Source organism: Canis aureus, chromosome 11 (assembly GCF_053574225.1).
Source record: "Canis aureus isolate CA01 chromosome 11, VMU_Caureus_v.1.0, whole genome shotgun sequence".
Taxonomy (NCBI): Eukaryota; Metazoa; Chordata; class Mammalia; order Carnivora; family Canidae; genus Canis; species Canis aureus.
The window spans coordinates 9,960,497-9,975,809 of NC_135621.1; the positions used below are offsets into that span (position 1 = coordinate 9,960,497).

Genomic DNA, 15,313 nt, shown 5'->3' on the forward strand with positions numbered 1-15,313 from the left:
GGTGCCTTGTTTTAAACTTTGGTCTAAAATCCTCAGTCTATAATGGAAATGGATCTGACCTACAATAGCTAGTCCCCTTAAGGACACTGTGGGTCAGTGAATCTGGTACACTGGTTCCTTCCTGAAAACCCCAAACATCCTCTGAACTTTTTGGGTTGATCTTTGATATTCTTTCTGCCTAGAAAGCTTTCTTCTGCTACCTCTGTTAAAATCCTACCTATTCAAAACCACCCGTGTCATAAAGCCTTGGTTCACGTAACTTTAATTGATAAATTTAATTGTTTGTGAAATAAATTGACCTGGACTATCTACTAACCACAAATGACCACAAAATCTCATTTCTGTCCAACTTTTTCTCCTGGGGCAGTGGAAGAACTATGTCCACTGAGACAGTTTAAAGGGCCAGTAGGAAGCAGAAATAAATAAATAAACCACCCTGAGATCACCACCTGAGCCGAAATCAAGAGCTAGCAGCTCAACCAAGTGAGCCACCCAGGTGCCCCATGGACCAAGGTTTCTTAAATGTACTAAGTCAAATAAAGGTGTACTCAAACAGAAAAAGGCTATTTTCTATATACAAATCTTTGCTTGGAGAATGAACTAGCTAAACGTGTCTCTGGATGATACAAGAGAAGGCACACAACATTGCTATGGTAGCAAACCTGAAAGAAACATGTACTTTGTCAGAAAACCAGGCCACTGAAACAGCTGTGGCTTAGGAATCGAGGTCTTTCTGAATATTTGATGAAGTACCAGAGGTTGGCCTTTGTACACAGCTTATGATTGACACAACTTTAGAAATATTCGGCTCTACATGTTGCTTTTGTGAACAGAGGTAGTAATGACAGCTTTCAACCACTACACTATATGGCCTGAGTAGATGCAGGAAAATAATGGGCTGTAAGTTTGGGAATGCAGATTGCAGTCCATTTCTGGAGGACTTTGAATGCTGGTTTTGGGGTTTTGCATTGACATTTTTTTATTGTTCTTGTTTCTTGTTGTTTGTTTTTGATCTTGTAAGCACCATCATAGAAATGTGCTTCAAAAAAAATTGGCCACACAGCAGAGAGTAGGTTGGCTTGGAAGGAGAATCCAGACCCACAGACTTAGCTGATGTACTTAGAATAGAATAGGAAGCAGTCAAATGAAGTAAAGGGGCAGAAGTAATAGAGAGGAGGGAAATGATGCTGATGTTGGAACTATTATAAAGGGATTAGCAACTGACCTGTGGATGATTATGATGGTCAGGATAAGGACAAGCCAAAAATAGCTCCTAAAGTTTTGACTCAGGGAAAGGAGAGAGACCGTCATAAAGATGGAGGATGGAGGATGGAGGGAGGGCAGGGAGGCAGAAACCCTAGAGGAGTTAGAAAGGTTACTACTCCTTTTCCTGTGAAAAGGAGTTTTTGTCTCACCTCTCCTATTTTTCCTTCTCAGTCTCTTAAAAAGCTAGTATTTCAGGCAAGTCACTAATATCAGAGCAATGCAAGTCAATTAGCTACCTCTTTCCACACAGCAAACGGAACACAAATTTTTAAAAAACATTTTATTTATTCATTCATAAGAGACCCAGAGAGAGAGAGGCAGAGACACAGGCAGAGGGAGAAGCAGGATCCCTGCAGGGAGCATGATGCGGGACTCGATCCCAGGACTCTGGGATCACATCTGAGCAAAGCCAGATGCTCAACCACTGAGCCACCCAGGCATCGCTAAATGGAACAAAATTTAATAGGATATATCATAGCCAGTGTTTTTATACATGTAGAAAAAAGAGATATGGTTGTATGCTCCTAGAGAGGAGTATAAATTGGGAATTTGTTTTATGATCAGAGGTCCATATACCATAGAGTTTGGCTTTTTACACTTTATTTTTTACGTTTATTTTTTAAAGATTTACTTATTTTATTTTAGAGAGAGAGTGAGCACGACTGGGAGGGACAGAGGGAGAGGAAGAGAGACTCTCAGGCAGACTCCCCACTGAGCATGGAGCCACCATGCTTGGCACTCCACCCCACGACCCTGAGATCATGTCCTGAGCTGAAATCAAGAGTTGGTCGCTCAGCCGATTGCGCCACCCAGGTGCCCAGGCTTTTTACACTTGAAATCAAATTTATTGACATATAATTTACATGTAATAAAATACTTCCTTTTAAGTATACTGTTCGGTGAGTTTTGACAAAAGTGTACCCATGTAACTACTACCCTAATCAAAAAGGATTTTTCATCATCTTCCCAAATTCACTCATGTCCCTTCACTGTCATTCTCTGTCCACCCACCCTCTATCAAAGATATTATTCTGCTTTCTGTCACTAAGAATTAATTTTTCCCATTATAATATTTCAAATAAATGGAATCATACAGTTTGTACTTTTTTGTGTCTAAATTTTAACTAGAAGAGGCAGGGGGATCTTCTCCTACTCACTAGGTGAGATGCTGCTCCATTCATGAATTATTTAATAAAACCAATTAGATCTTCAGATTAAAAAAAAGGTTTTGAAATGTCTCCAGATTGATGTGTACTAGTAGTTCATTTCTTACTATTACTGAGTAGTAACAATATGATTCCAATTTTAGTAGTTTCACTAAAACTTTCTTATATATATATAGTTACCAGTTGATAGATTCTGTTTCCAGTTTTTGCCTATTAGGAATAAAGTGATTAACATTCATATTCATGCAGATATATATTTAATTTCCCTTGGGCAAATACCCAGGAGTAGAATTGATAGACCATATGGTAAATGTATGCCTAACCTTATAAGAAACTGCCAAATTGTTATCCAAGGTAGGTGTACCATTCTGCATTCCCACCAGCAACATATGAACATACTGGTGCTCTACATCCATGCCAACATTTTGTAATAATCTAATTCTCTGTATTATGTCACTTTCTGCTTGAAATACTTCAGGTGGCATCTCTCTCCAGCACTGAACCCCACCTGATACACATGGTCCAGACAGACATTCAACACAGGGTTAAGCAGCTATTAATCAGAAGTGGAGGTAAGCAGGCAGTTTGGGGACAAGAAATTGAGTCCTGGGGTGCCTGGGTGGCTCAGTTGGTTAAGTGTCTGCCTTCAGGTCGGGTCATGATCCTGAGATAGAGCCCTGAATCGCATCAGGCTCCTTGCTCAGCAGGGAGCGTGCTTCTCCCTCTCCCTCTGCCTGTTGCTCCCTTTGCTTGTGCTCCCGCTCTCTCTGGCAAATAAATAATTAAAAAAAAAAAAAAGAAATTGAGTCCTTGGGGAGACAGATGTGCCAGACACATTCTCCATCCCAAGTAAATAATGTGCCAGCCTGATTGTCAGGGAACCAGGAAACCAACTTCAGGACAAGCTGTGCTCCATCCGACACGGTGTGTCTTGATGTGCCAGTCGATAAACTTTATCCTGGGGCTTTTGAGGCTCCTCTTGTTTCCTGTGTCTACAGACAAGTTTGATGCAGGGCAAGACTGTACCTTTAGCCAAGGTGAAGCTTTCTCAGCAATGACAACTAGAGAGAAGGGACAGGGCAGATGGAATGAGCAGGGCAGCTTCAAGCTCAAAAGAACAATTTCAAGGTGAATCAAAGGCAGAGCTACTTCATAAGGCATTTAGTAGATATATGGTGCTCATTGCCTTAAGACAGGAAATAGATACACAGCTTTAAATGTATTTTCTAAAAAATAAAAATAAAAATAAATAAATGTGTTTTCTTCAGATACTATTAAGGTCTGTGAGTAATCAGGCAGGTTGTCATGTCAGCATTTGGCATCTGACTTAGGAATTCCCTCAATGTTACTAATTAATGGTTAGCCAACTCTTGCTTGGACAGTTCGAGTGGCACAGTTCATTATTTCACAAACCTGCTATTCAATTTCTCTAATCTTCAGAACATTATTTTTTTGTTGTTGAACACCCAGGCATCTCTCTGTCATTTCTTCCTGTCTGAGTGTAAACATATGGTCTCTTGCTGCTTATCTCATGTTTAAAGTCTCTCTGGTATCCATTCCTCCTCACAAAAGGCCCCAATTTTCTTTTAGGAAATGATATTTCTTCCATAATGTATGGTTTTCAGAGAATAACTGGGTGCACTACCTCCTACTCTGGAAACAAACGGTAAATCCTTCCTTTCCTTGCCCTCATAAACCCAGACATAGGTGTGTGGCCTAGGTTTGGCCAGGTGTATAATTCTCTTCAATTTTTTAATCTTGAGGGGAATGTGGCATAAGTAAAAGGAGTAGACAGAGGTCACCCGGCACAGAGGCAGGTGCCAATTGCACGATGAAATCATGAGACAGTGGCTATACTTTTGACTGGCAAATCAATTTTTTCTACCTTTGTTATTGTTCATTTCAGAATCTGGTCCTCTAATCTCAATTCTAGGTGCCCCAGTAGCCTTCTAATGGTTTAGTTATCTTAGAGTTTCTTTCTGCTGTTTGCAATTCAAATCTCTGAACAAAATCCTTTATATGAATGGGTGAGTAGCTTTTTTCCCTGAAGCGTCTAGTCTCTGCTTATCTTACTTAGGGACAATTTGGTTACAATGGACAGAACACACTTCAGTTGACTCAAAATGAGCGTCTCATTGAAAGAACATTAAAGAAGCCTCAAGGTACCTAAGGACAGCAATTAGAACTGGATCTGAGGGATATGGAGCTGGGAAATGGGAAATCAGGAACTGTGGTTGGTTATTCTTTCAATCTCTCAGCGGCCATGTGTTCTTCTTTATATTAGTGTCTCTCTTGTGGGTTCACTGCTGTTTTCTGTACATATATTCTGGTCTCTATTCTTGCTGGGTTCCTGTTTAACCATCTCATTTGACCATTCATGACCTTTTAGGTTAACCTACAATCAAGTGACTACAACTCTATGTCTCTTAGTTAAAAGCAGAAATATTTGTTCCCTGACCTGCCAGTAGTAGATTGGCTGACTTTGGGGTAGGTAGTCATCCTTAATCAAATCAGCTGGGGAGAAGGCAGGGGCAGGTTAATTGTGTATCCCTCTGAAGGCAGTGGGTGCAGCAGGTCAAGGTAGAAAGTGCAGTTGGTAGCATCTGGCAAATTGACTGATTGGTCTGGAATGCTCTTGATGGGTAAATGATTCTCACAAGGCCAGACATTTTGAAAAATTGTAACCTGGGAATTGGAAGTTATTCTCTTCTAAGAAGCACCCAAGATTTCTGGGGGACCTGGGTGGCTCAGTCAGTTAAGCAGCCAACTCTTGATTTCAGCTCAGGTCATGATCTCAGGGTCCTGGAACTGAGCCCCACATCAGGCTCCACCCTCAGTGGGGAGTCTGCTCTCCTTCTCCCTCATCTCCTCCCCCATCCCCACCGCTTGTATGCACATGCACACTCGCTCTCTCAAATAAATAAATAAATAAATAAATAAATAAATAAATAAATAAATAAATCTTTTTTTTTTTTAAAGAGACTCTATCCAAGAGTTCTATTCACTAAGAATAATCCTTCTTACCAAAGAACACTTGCTTGCTTCTCAGTTGTCATCCTGATTGTAGTCAACAGTTGTCATCCCTGAGAGGCTGATAGAGACCCCATCACCTTTCTTCAGGGGCTTTCTGTGATATTCCAGGATTTCTCAAAGTGGTGTCCATGGACCACCTGCATTAGAATCTCCTGGAAACTGAAAAAAAAAAAAAAAAGAATCTTTTGGAAGCCTAAAATGGAGATAAATTCCTGGAATTCACTCTAGATCTGAGTCAGCACTTCTACAAGGGCAGGAGTGGAAGAAGCTGTTTACATTTTCAACAAATTCTCTAGGTGATTCTCAAATACATCAACATTTGAGAACCACTAAACCAGACTATCAATGACTTGAGGACAGGGAAGAGCATTGGTCTTGTTCAGGATTGTATCTCTGATACATTGCCTGGCACATAGAAGATAGTTGGTAAATAAAAAATCAATAAACTCTTACACCAACGGCATAATCCTGATTATATACAAATGTATAACAACAATGATGAGGTTTAACTTAGTTATTGATTGAATCATAAACTCATGATTATATTACAATATCAATTTATTTCTATCAATTACTAAAGAACACTAAAAAAAATCAACCTGTTATTGTGATACTTTTAATAGCTGGAGTTCTCCTTTTCTTTTATGTTAGACATGCTTTCAGCCCACACTCCAATTCTTCTTCCCTAAATGGCATAGGTATGGTATTCATGTCCTGTGAGTTCAATTTCCATTACTTTCCCATCAGACCATTGTGAGGTAGAAATATTTGCCCATATTTAGCCATGCTATTCATTTTCCTATTAGTTACTTTCTGTTTCATAGTTATAGAGTACAAAAAAGGATTGTGGATGAATCAGAATGTGGGGTGGTGCTGGTCATACAGATAATGTGCAAGTAGTATCTGAGTCCTCAAGAAAGTGATAGATCATAGTTTTTCTCTTTTCTCCTTTTATTTTTTTAAAAAAGTGTTGTTTTTACAATATTATAGAACAAATATAATAGCAGCTTCATGCTTTGCACTTTGTATTGCTGATTTCATGAACTTTTGGAAATTCTATTATATTTCTGACAGTTACAAACTTTTTCCCTCTGTGATATGGAGTCAAAATGCTACAACATTGCAGGGAGAGGCATGTTCCAGCTCTGCCTAACCCCTATCTACCTCCTCTCTTTACCAATGGCAAATTCCCTCCTCCTTCTCCTGTTCCCCTCACAATACCACCTATGGATCTTGGTGCTGACCTCCAGAGACACAGAGATTCAAGTGAGGTTGGACCAATGTTTTTTTAAAAAAAAATTCATTTATGAGAAATATCCCCCAAATTCAAAATATATCCAAAATCCAATCCCTTCTCTTTCCTTCTACTGCTCTCACCCTCGTCCAAACGGTGTCATCTCTTGCTGAATTATTGCAATAACCTGTTTTGTCTCCATACTTCCACCCTTGTCCCACATCCAATAGCCTAGTCTCAACTCGCAGAATGATGCCTTAAAAATATGTGAGATACAGTCACTCCTCGACCTTAAATCCTCCACATGGCTCCCAATTCACTCAGGCACTGGCCAAAGTCTTTGCAGTCACCTAAAAGACCCTGCCTCTTCTGACATATAATAAGCATTCAATAAATTTTCACTAAGTGAATGAATAAATTTAAAAAACTTAATTCTCCTTACTTTCAAGTTAATTTCCCAAGTTCCTCAAAAGTTCCTTTGAGGAAATGGCTTCCAGACTTCCATTCTGGTGATCATCCTCTTCCACGAACTTTAAGGTTTTAGCGTCCTTCCTAAGATGTGGTACCAAGAGATGAACATAATGATTCAACTTCGGTTAACCAGAGAAGTTTACTCCCTACATCTTTCTATCACTGTGGTTTAGAATTGCATTAACTTTTTTGGCAGCCATGTTATAACATTGGATCACATTCTGTTTGCAGTGAATGAAAATTCCCACGTCTTCACCCAGAAGCTGATGTTAATTCAAATCTACTCATCTTTGCACTTGTGCAGTTGGTATTTTGAAACTATGTAAGGACTGCCCAAAATTATCTTCTTTCATAGAATTTGATTCTTTTTGTTCAAAGAAATTTGCATCAATGCCTCTAATTGCTCAGTTTTGCTACTATGGCAACACTGTTAGTTGTTACTATTTTTTTCCAGCCATTACATTTCCCATCATCAGCTTGTCCCCCTTGTCTTCCAACTGGTGTACAACACAGAAGTGGGTTTTTTTCTTTTCTAAGATTATTTTGCTATATCATTTAAATATTTCTCCTGACATGACTAATCGTAGAAAGAAGAGCTACATAGACTTCAGAAGATCTGGGTAGTGTCCTGTCTTCTAGCTCTGTGATCTTGGAGGTGTAAATGAAACTCTGTGACTCAATTTCACCACCTATGTAAAATGAGGATAATGATAATGGCATCTGCTATTCAATAGGGTTATTTCAAAGGTCAGTGAGATCATGGGAGTATCAAAGGAGTATTGATATGAAACAAGAAAGTGGCTAGAGACCCTAAATTAAGTTAGAGTCAGACAAGCTTCTCTTATTTTGCTACTTTTTCCCTTTATAATATAGCTCTCCTTAGTGTGGAGAACTGGCCTGAAATTAGGATACCTGGATACTAACCCCAATTTCCCCCACTAACTAGTTTGGGTACCTCAAACAAAGAACATAACCTGATAGCCTTTATTTTCATAACCAAAAAAAAAAAAAAAAGAAAGAAAAAGGAAAGGATTTGCCCATATATGTTCTAAGATCTCTCTCAACTTTTTGAATTTTTAAAAACCTGTCATGCTGGCCCATACTGAAGAATAACACAAGTCTTATCTGTACGTTTGTCTTCATCAAGGTGTATGTCTGGTGGTTTCTATGATAATTAAGATACATATGCTACATTTCAAATAGGAGCAGAGTTGTACCCCAAAGATACAGATGCAATGAAATGCAGGGACACCTGCACTCCGATGTTTATAGCAGCAATGGCCACAATAGCCAAACTGTGAAGGAGCCTCAGTGTCCATCGAAAGATGAATGGATAAAGAAGATGTGGTTTATGTATACAATGGAATATTCCTCAGCTATTAGAAATGACAAATACCCACCATTTGCTTCAACATGGATGGAACTGGAGGGTATTATGCTGAGTGAAGTAAGTCAGTCGGAGAAGGACAAACATTATATGTTCTCATTCATTTGGGGAATATAAATAATAGTGAAAGGGAACATAAGGGAAGGGAGAAGAAATGTGTGGGAAATATCAGAAAGGGAGACAGAACATGAAGACTCCTAACTCTGGGAAACGAACTAGGGGTGGTAGAAGGGGAGGAGGGCGGGGGGTGGGAGTGAATGGGTGACGGGCACTGGGGGTTATTCTGTATGTTGGTAAATTGAACACCAATTAAAAAAATAAAAAAAAAAAAGGAGCAGAGTTGTAGTGCCTGTAAGAGCTAAAGGCTTTGTAAAGGAGTCCGAAAACACCAAGCTGAAACCAACAAGGTTTTTTTCAAATAATTGAAGAACCACTTGAGCAAAACTAGAAAGAATTTCCCCCTCACTGAATGTGAGTAACTCAGACCCCACCCAAAACCCGTGGGTGCTGAGGATTTTAATAACAGTAATGCATGTTGTTTAAATAAAAACATTTAATCTTTTCACATGAAGTTTAAAAGATGCAGACATTAGCAATCAGTTGTTTAAAAAACAGGCACCCCTTCTACACAAAAATGTCAAAATGCTGAGAAGAGAACCTAAGTTAATCTGAGCACAAAAGAGAATGACAAGTTGAGACATCACTTCCATCCAATTCTTCTCGTGAAGCTCTTTTTAATTGAAAATATGATTAAACATTTAAGATAATTAAAATCAATATCATATTATTCATGATCCCATACTATAACACAACTTTAAAAATTACTATTTTAAAATTTACAGACATATATTTGAATTCCTTGACTTCTTGGAATAATCAGCCTTAGGTCTTCATGGGAAGAGTAGTTATTCACAGGGAGGATATATGAGGAGAATCTTCAGAAATTTGGCTTAGAAGCTTCCACGACACTGCTCTTTCTGTTTTCCTCTTTCTCACCACCAGCTTGTTTTTAGTCATCTTTGCAGGTTCCTTTGCATCTTTTCTTTCCCTAAATGTTTGAGTAGTTAAGGGCTCAGTTCTCTTATTTTTTCTCTTTTCTATGCTGCTAATTCCCATGGCTTTAAATTTCATCTATCTGCTGCTGACATTCACATTTATAACTTTAGCTTAGAGCTTCCCCCTTGAACTTTAGACTTGTGTATACACCTGCTTACAAGACACCTTTACTCGGAAGTCCCAAACAAAACATAACCAAATGAATCCCTTGACTGCTCCCCCAAACTAACAATATTCCCAGGCTGCTACTGCTCAGTAAATAGCAACTTCTTTCTTCTGGATACTCAACCCCCAAAACTTGGAGTCATGCTTGACTTCTTTCTCTCATATCCAATATCCCATTTGTAGGAAAATTCTGCTTGGCTCTACCTTTTAAATATTTATTTATTTATTTGGGAGAGAGAGAGAGAGAGAGAGAGAGAATCCCAAGCAGACCCCACACTCAGCATGGAACCTGACACATAGGGCTTGATCCCATGACCCCGAGATCATGACCTGAACTGAAATAAAGAGTCAGACACTCATCCAACTGAGCCTTCCAGGCGCCCCATTAGCTCTATCTTTTGAATATATTCAGAATCCAAATGGTTCTCACTTCTTCCCACTACTACTCAGTTCCAAACCATAATTTTTTTACCTGGATTTTGCAATAGCCTCCTAATTTGTCTCTTCCTTTTCCCCTTCCCCTCCTAAAGTCCATTCAGTAAACGTGGTCTTAAAAGTAAATTAGAACAGAGGGCACTTGATGTAATGAGCACTGGATATTATACACAACTGATGAATCACCAAATTCTACCCCTGAAGCTCATAATATGGTACATGTTAATTAAATTGAATTTAAATAAAGACTTTTTTTTAAATTTATTTTTTATTGGTGTTCAAAGACTTTTTTAAAGTAGATTAGACCAAAAAATAGAAAAATTAAAAAAATAAAGTAGATTAGACCATGTTGTTCCTTTCCTCAAAACCCTATAATGGCTTCTCATCCTACTCAAAGAGATATCCAAAATCCTTGGCCTAAAAGGCCCTACAAGATTTGCACTCCTCCTCCACCACTGATCTGATTTCATGTCTCATGGCTCACATCCCTTCTGCCCTCTCTCCACCAGCTTTTCTGGCCTCCTTCCTTTTCCAAGTGTGATCCACCTTACACATTTCCACTCCCAAGTTTTTGTCCTACCCATTCCTTTCAGGTGCCTCCTTGAATGTCACTTTATCAGAAAGGTCTTCCTAACCACCCACATAAAATAGCACCACCCACCTGTCACCTTTACTCTCTATCCCATTTTACCTTGCTTCATTTTTCTTCTTAGTATTTTACTGACATATCACATGTTATTTGTTTAATGTCTATCTTCTTAAGCTGAAATGTAAGGCTTATGATGTCACTTTTGTTAATTGTAGCATCCCCATTACCTAGAGCAATGTTTGGCCCACAGTAGACACTCAAAATATTTGTTGAACAAGTGATTAAATAAGTCCTGTAGTTTTAATCAGAGACTGACAAATATACATGAGCAGGTAAAAAGTAAATGTGCCATTATTTGATACAGTGAAAATGATTGAACTAGTTAACATGTGTCTGACTCTCACAAATAAAATGTTGGGCCAAAATTTAAGTTGCCGAAGAATATATACATAGACACCACATATATATGACATCATATATAAATTGTGTGAGATATGTATATATACGTATATACATGTATATATGGGGGGAGAAAAAGAGACAGAAAGAGACAGAGAGAAAGGAAAGAGATGATGCCCGAGAATGATAAATACCAAATTTAGAGGGTAAAATGGCAGATATCCAAAGGGGTAGTATGGGCACAGATGTTCATGATATTACTCTAACTTTTTGTATGCTAAAGTAAAAGATTAGTTACACAGATTTTATTTTATTTTTAATTTATTTATGATAGTCACAGAGAGAGAGAGAGAGAGAGGCAGAGACACAGGCAGAGGGAGAAGCAGCCTCCATGCACCGGGAGCCCGATGTGGGATTCGATCCCGGGTCTCCGGGATCACGCCCTGGGCCAAAGGCAGGCGCCAAACCGCTGCGCCACCCAGGGATCCCGTTACACAGATTTTAGAGAAAGATTCTTAGGTTCTCAAAAGAGAGGTTCTTTACATGTTATGGACAATACAACTGAATAAAATTCCCATTACACAATATTGTTATCTTTCAAAAACCTTTTGCACTACCAAGCTTCAGGTCTTCACCTTTTTAAAAAAGAAAAAAAACTTTTTATTTTGGAACATTTGAAACATGGAAAAAATGTAGAGAGATTAGTATGTTTTATCCCCATGTACTGGGATTTCTTCTTTTCATCAAAACAACAACAGGGAACAACAGGGATTAGATTTATCCTCTAGCATGAAACAACTGAAAATAAACAGAAACAACAAGGGTCCCAAGCCACTGGACATCAGGCAATGAAGGACAGTGATCACTAGGAAAAGGAGAACAAATGAAGTGAGCTAAGATGGCCCCAGCTTTGTCTGGAGAGAAGTTTCAGGCTTTGTAGCATGGAGGGAACCCAACAACATTGCTGCTCACTGGAGACCTAGGCCTCAGAGGCAAAAGGAACAATGAAAGAACACACACCACTCAGAAATGTTCCTCTTGTATGGCTGGACAGAAAACATTCTCACATGGAGGCAAGCAGCAGACAGAGGTCAGGAGCAAGTCTTAGCCATGAGTGTTGGAGGAGGAAGCTTTCTATCCCTTCAACAAAAACTAACAGTGGCACTCTCCCCCTGCTCTCCCCTCTGTCCATGCTTAAGCTTCTGGGAAGAACAGATAAGAAACATCAAAGGATACATGAACCAAAGTTTGAACAAACCTGATGATTCTCTATTCCTGTTTCATACAAAGTTATAACACATAAAAGATCTGTAAAAAAGAACGTTTTAGGAAAGAGTTGTTTTGAAAAGAGTTGGTAATCATAAACTGGGTGTGTTCAGATCTCTTGGTTCTCTGGGTTCAGATCCACTGCTCCTATGGTGTGGGGTAGGAGAAAAGTTCATATGAAAATTCCCTTTGCTGCTTAAGGAAACCAAATCTCTACAATAGCCTGCGCCATGAGCCTCTTTGTGGTATATTCCTTAAATTTCCTGCTGTTTGTCTCTTATTTGTATCTCTAATGTATAGGAGTCTTATCCCTAACATACTTCTTTGCATGTCATCTCGAAACCTTCCTAATGCTATCCTGTGACATGTGGCATTACTTGATTACTCATTCAACACATTTGGCAAAAAGCTAGGAGTTGGGAGGGATGTACATTTCAATCAGACACAGATCCTCATCTCAAAGAACATAGATGGGGAAATAAGGCAAGTATATAAATAACTATAATGAAAGGTATGATAATATATAATAATATATACCATAAGAAAACGCTTTTTAGAAAGTTTTGGGTTTCTAAGAGATCTTAATGATCAAGTATTCTTACTTCCTCATTTTAGAGATGAAGAAACTAGGAGAAAAAGGTTAAATGACTCTTTCTGTTGCAGTAGAATCTACTACTAAGAGGCATCATGGCAGACTGGAAAGAACAGTGAACTTAAGGCCAGACAACCCAGGAGTGATCTTGGGTTTCAGTCCTTACTTGCTCTCAAAAAGGACAAATTATCAGACTTGCCTGAGCCTTGGTTTTCTCATCCACAGAACAGAATACTAATGCTTGCCTATTAGGGTTGGTGTAAAGGTGAAGTGAGATAATGAGAAATTTTTGTGGACCATGAGGCAATATAAAAATGTACAATATTACTACAGTTGATGAATTGCAGAAGTGGGAATAAAACTCGCATCTCGGGATCCCTGGGTGGTGCAGCGGTTTAGCGCCTGCCTTTGGCCCCAGGCGCGATCCTGGAGACCCAGGATCGAATCCCACATCGGGCTCTCGGTGCATGGAGCCTGCTTCTCCCTCTGCCTATGTCTCTGCCTCTCTCTCTCTCTCTCTGTGACTATCATAAATAAAAAAAAAAAAAAAAAAAAAAACTCGCATCTCTTAACTGTGAGACCCTTGTCCATCATGTGTTACTGTGCAATGGCATGACTTCTAGGAGAGGACTTAGCAGTTTATCCTCTTGCAGAGGGTAGAACTTAATTATCAGTCACACATATGTTGTTCACTCAAGTCATAAGCCCATTCCTCACTTGTTTGAGTTATACACAGAAAAATAAAATAGATGCTCTTGCTACAAAGCTTTCTTGGCGAATTTTCACAGTAACGTAGTATGAGGACTTTGTCCAACATTTCTCAATACTATGTTGTATTTTCGGCCTGTTTATTCTGGCGTCTTCCTTAGAAGCAGTGTTAGTGTTGAATAAAAGTTGAGCAATTAAAAAGAAAAATAAACATCAGGAACTTTGTAGATCAAAACTTGTGAACACATCCTTGGGGCACTTTAAGAGAAGTTAAGCGATAATATCACTATAATATTGTGTTACTTCTTTGATCTGTTAAAAAGCTAAGTGATATAATCAGTTTTTTTATTTCTGAGTTTTCTTTCCAGTTGCTGCATGCGGCAACAAAGCTAAGAAATAGGTTAATTATAAAAGCTTTTGTCCTCTTCCTCACCCCATTACAGACTCCTTCCTCTTTAGAGTGGGTAAGAAAAGAGAGAAAAAAGTTTATTTTTACATATATTACTGTATAATTTCATAAAAGTCTTCAAGAGGTGGTAGGTTGTAGTGGAAAGAACATAGAATTCAGATTCTGAAGTTTTGGGTTTTGAGTTTCCATGTGACCCTTTTGAGGCTAGAATCAAATAACTTTTCTAACCTTGGTTCCTTTATCTGTAAAATATAAAAACTAATAAATCCTACCCCTTGGGTTATCAGAGGAATTGTATGGTATTCCCCTGATAATTAAAAGGTAGCTAAAAATGCATATTGTAGTAGGAAGATAAAATAATTGAAATCATTAAAAAATAAGGCAAATACAAAGTTAGGAAATGTAGATGCCGCCAGCAATGGAATTAATTTATAAAATAGAGGTGCCCTTTATAAAATAGACGGAGCCCTAAATGATTGCTATGGCTGGGCGGCAGACCCGAGTCTCAACTTCCTCGCTGAGGAAGTTGGTGAGACTGACACCAAAGGAACAGTGTTTATCCACAAGGTCAAGTCATGGCTAGTCACCAAAACAGCAGTGTTTATCCACAAGGTGAAACACAAATTAGTAGTTTTGTGGCTCCTCAAAAACTTAAACATTGAATTGCCATCAGATTTGAAATTCCTAGGTATATATTTAAAATAATTGAAATATTCAAACAGATACCTGTATACCAATGTTCATAGCATTGTTCACAATAACCAAAAGGTGGAAAGAACCAAAATGTCTATCAATGGATGAACAGATAAACAAAACGTGTCATATCCATCAATGAAACATTATTTAGCCATAAAAAGAAATGAGGTGCCAATCCATGGTATAACCTGGATGAACCTCAAAAACATTACACTAAGTGTAAGAGATCTGACACCAAAGGTCACATGTTGTATGATTCTATTTGTATGAAATACCCAGAATAGTTAAATCCATAGAGACAGAAAGTAGATCAGTGGTTGCCAGGGCTGGAGAGAGGAAGAAATAGGAAATGCCTGCTTAATGGATATAAGGTTTTTTGGAAGTGATGAAAAAGTTTTAGACATTCGCACAACATTGTAAATGTACTAAGTGGCACTAATT

At 38.6% G+C, this 15,313-nt stretch overlaps 1 long non-coding RNA gene across 1 annotated transcript; it reads right to left on the bottom strand.

Moving 5' to 3' along the window:
• Window positions 1-1,575: 1,575 nt before the first annotated feature.
• On the bottom strand, window positions 1,576-7,387 carry LOC144322946 (uncharacterized). The gene is made up of 3 exons (XR_013388529.1): window positions 7,142-7,387; window positions 5,457-5,624; window positions 1,576-3,493 (listed from the first exon to the last, which is right to left on the bottom strand). It is a non-coding gene; the product is annotated as an uncharacterized LOC144322946 (long non-coding RNA).
• Window positions 7,388-15,313: the final 7,926 nt, after the last annotated feature.